Genomic DNA, 3732 nt, shown 5'->3' on the forward strand with positions numbered 1-3732 from the left:
GCGTTCCGCGAACTGCCTAATGCCCGCCGGACCGCGAGCACCACCCAAGCTCGCCGCGCGGCTGCGGGACGGGACCCGCTCCTCTCCGCCCACTCCCACGCCGCGGCGACGGCCACGACAGCACCAACTCCGCCGCCGCTCGCGGTCCGCGCGGGCCATGGGGCCGCCTCCTCCCTAGAGCGCCGCAGACAAAGCCCGAACGGCTGCAGCACATGTAGAAGAGAAGGAAGTGGCGGCGCGAGCCGCGGCCTACTCTCAAGCAGCTCCAGTCAACGTGCTCCTCTCCCCCTTGGAATCCATTTTCCAGAAATGCCGGTTTCTCCCCACACCTCCCTCCCCCAGCTCACTCCACAATGTCACGGTGCTCACCTCCCAGACCCGGGTCCTGGCGGTCGTTACCTCCCCGTTGGGCTGCGGCGGAAGAATCCTGTCCGAGGAGATCGGGTTGCGGGAAACGCGTGCTCGCTGCTCCCTGTGTCCGGCGCGAGTGGAGCTGTTGTAAAATGGCGGCCGAAGCTCACGCCGCTGGCAGCAAACCCGATCCAGTTCCACTCGCCTCCGAGCGCGCCCCCGGTGCGCGCGCGCGCGCACCCGCGTGACCCCCCCCTTTCCCTCCCCTCCCTCGCGCGTCCGCTTCTCTCACTCACTCCCTCTGCCCCTACCCTCCTCCAGCTCCTCCTTCTTCCCCTACAACCAACACCAACACCACCACCACCAGCAGCCTCCGTGTGCCTCCTTCTCTCGGTCTTTCTTCTTCCCCTCCCCTCCCAGTCCCGTCCGCGGCCGCTCAGGCACGAGTGACCGCCTTTCCCCTCCTCGCTCGAACGCTCGCTCACACCCTCCCTCGCTCGCTCTCTCTCCTCTCTCGCTCGCTCGCTCTCTCTCTCTCTCTCTCTCGACTCCAACCCCTAGTCCCAGCCGAGTCGGCTCCTCTTTCTCTCTCCCGCGCTGACGTGACGACGTAGCCTACGCCTCGGGACGCGCGCCCGCGGGCTCCGCCCCCAGGCCCCGCCACCTCCCTTGCTCCTCACCTCCCGGGGGAGGGGGACGCAAGACCCCGCCCTTCCGCTCCGGCGGCGACGGAGGGGCTGAGAGTGAATGAAAGACCCGCCCCTTCCCTTCCCGACACTCCCCCTCCCGCTCTCCTCCAGGCGGGGCGGGCCGGCTCAGCGTGTCCCACTCGTTCTCCTTTGTCAGGAGACAGACATCTCTCCACTCCACCCCACCCCACCCCACCCCCACCGCAGGACCACGCGCACGCCACCCCCACTGAGCTCCCGCCTGTCCCAACCCCCGCCCCATCCCGGACTCGCGAGGCACTGGGCGGGGGTCGCGGGACGCTACCGCAGCTCCTGGAGGGCACCTACCGGTCCTTACGCGCGCGGCCCCCGCCCCCGGCACCGCGGCCGCGTAGCCGTTCGCGGCGGTGTCCACGCCGCCGCCCCGCGCTCTTCTCGCTCGGGAAGCTGCAGGCGCACGTGTCCCCCAGGGCGGGGCGAGGCAGACAATGGGGCGGCAGGGGGAGGGAAGTGGTGCCGAGACCCGCAGACCTCTAGTTAACCTAGCTGGTGGGACTCGAGTGCGAGAATTGCTTGGGAGAGAGTGGGTCTCCCCGGCGGGACAATGGGACCTCCCGGGGCTCCGCGCGGCTTCACTTTCGCGAAAACCTTGGGCGGAGGGAGGGGCTCCCGTGGCACGGAAGAGGACACCCTGGCTGCGTTTGAGGGGGAACGGGGCTAGTTCCAGCGGACCCAGAAGCGACTCCGTCGTGGGATGATACGAAGGCCAGATTTGGAAGCGAAACCGCCCGGTGGAGAAGAGTTGTGCAATAGTCTGTTTCAGTCCCTGGCCTTTTAAGCAGTTAAGGGCTTCCTCATAGCACAGTTTGAGTAACTTGAAGCAGCACAAAGCTGCGTGGTTAGGGTAACTGTGAGGAACATATCTGTGTTTTCTTTTTAAAAATCTTAGCAACTAAATGTTAACGTGAAGTGACATTTCCTTTGTAGCCGTTTACTAGGAACAAGAAAGACAAGACAAAGACGTTAGGATTTCAGTCGCGGTATGGATACTGATTTTAGCCAATTCAGCTGTAATGTAATAGTGTGCTTTTTATTTAAAGAGATGCTTTATAAGAGGTCTCCGGTTCCCGAAATAAGGTCTATGCTGTGACAACAAATCAGTGGTTCGAGGAAAAGTTAGATGAATACTCTCTAAAGTGATTAAGCACGTAAAATGCTATATTCTTTTCTATGGGTAGCTGGATCAAAATAGGAAATATTTGACCAAAGTACTATCTAGCCAATCTGTTCATCAAGGATCTGACATCTCTGCTATCTAAAAATCCCTTACTATTAAACATGTATCTGCTATGGTATACTAATTCAGCAACAAGGTCTTTAGCTTCTAATCCAAAAGTAGATAGCGTTATAAATGAGAAACAATCCAAATGTTTACTACAAAAATAGAGTAATCTTATGAATTAAAGAATGAAAATAATGCATCTGAACCATCCAACGTTGTTCTTTAAATTTTTATATAGTTTATTTTTGAGACAGAGACAGAGACAGGGCACGAGTGGGGAAGGGGTGGAGAGGGAGACACAGAATCCCAAACAGGCTCCATCCTCTGAGCTGTCAGCACAGAGCCTGACCTAAGGCTCAGGATCATGAACTTCAAGGTTATGATCTGAGCTGAAATTGGACGCTTAACCGACTGAGCCACCCAGGCACCCCAAATATGTGTTTTTAAAAAGTGAATTATTGTGCTTGCTTCAGCAGCACATATATTAAACCAGAATGATACAGAGAAGATTAGCATGGCCCCTGCACAAGGGTAACATGCAAATTTGTGAAGCATTCCATATTACATTTTTTAATTTAATTAAAAAATTAAAAATTATGTACCTCATTATTGTCTTTTTATCCATAAAGTAGTGAAAGGTTTAATTACACTGCAGTTAATGAAATGCAGACATATTGGCATACCTGTTTGATTTTTTTGTCATCCAAAATTCTTCCACTTAGTGCCACAGTTTAGAAAAAAATCATATTTTCTTTTTTCTACATTTCCTAAACTTTCTTTAATTACCAGAGTTTAATATGATAATGGAGAGAGGGGATCCCAGAATTAATATAGGAAGAATCCACAATACATGTCATTCTTTCAACAGAACCATAAAATCCTAGAACCAAAAGAGACTGGAAGTCATTCAATTCCATCTTCCTAGTAATCAAGAAATTTTTTGAAAAAAAGTGGAGTTTTTGCTTTAAAAAAGTATATTCTTCCATAAAAATAGATATTTTCCCTAAAAAAGTAGACTTTTCCTTTAAAAAGTGAATTTTTGTCTAAAAAAATGTTTTGCAACATCCCTGACATCTTATCTTTACGGTAATTAAAAAGTTGATGTGTTAAAATTTAAAACTTCGGCTTTGCAAAGACACTGCTAAGAATATGAAAAGAAGATCTACAGACTGGGAGAAAATCTTTGCAAAGAACATTATTTGTTAAAGGTCTAATATCCGAAGTAGACAAAGAACTCTGGGGTGCCTGACTGGCTCAGTCAGTGGAGCATGTGCTCTTGATCTCCAGGTCGTGAATTCGAGCCCCAGACTAGCTGTAGAGATTTTTTTTAATTAAAAATCTTAAAAATATATATGAAGAGAATCTTAAAACTCAACAATAAGAAAGCAAAGAACCCTATTAAAAAATGAGCAAAAGTTCTGAATAGATACC

The 3732-nt window shown here is 51.4% G+C and overlaps 1 protein-coding gene and 1 non-coding gene across 5 annotated transcripts in view; one reads left to right on the top strand and one right to left on the bottom strand.

Annotated features, from left to right (window-relative positions):
- SYNCRIP (synaptotagmin binding cytoplasmic RNA interacting protein) overlaps nt 1-583 on the bottom strand; it is a 30354-nt gene extending 29771 nt beyond the window's left edge. For 2 of the 4 annotated variants that reach the window (XM_029943614.1, XM_029943613.1), the window contains exon 1: nt 370-453. The gene's annotated coding sequence lies outside the window, so the exon portion shown is untranslated. Of the gene's footprint in view, nt 1-369 lie in introns of all 4 variants that reach the window. The other 2 variants (XM_029943615.1, XM_029943616.1) reach the window with 2 other exon arrangements.
- Nucleotides 584-2761: 2178 nt separating this feature from the next.
- LOC115297263 lies at nt 2762-2867 on the top strand. The gene has a single exon (XR_003911365.1). It is a non-coding gene; the product is annotated as a U6 spliceosomal RNA (small nuclear RNA).
- Nucleotides 2868-3732: the final 865 nt, after the last annotated feature.

The sequence above is a fragment of the Suricata suricatta genome, chromosome 7, assembly GCF_006229205.1.
Source record: "Suricata suricatta isolate VVHF042 chromosome 7, meerkat_22Aug2017_6uvM2_HiC, whole genome shotgun sequence".
NCBI lineage: Eukaryota > Metazoa > Chordata > Mammalia > Carnivora > Herpestidae > Suricata > Suricata suricatta.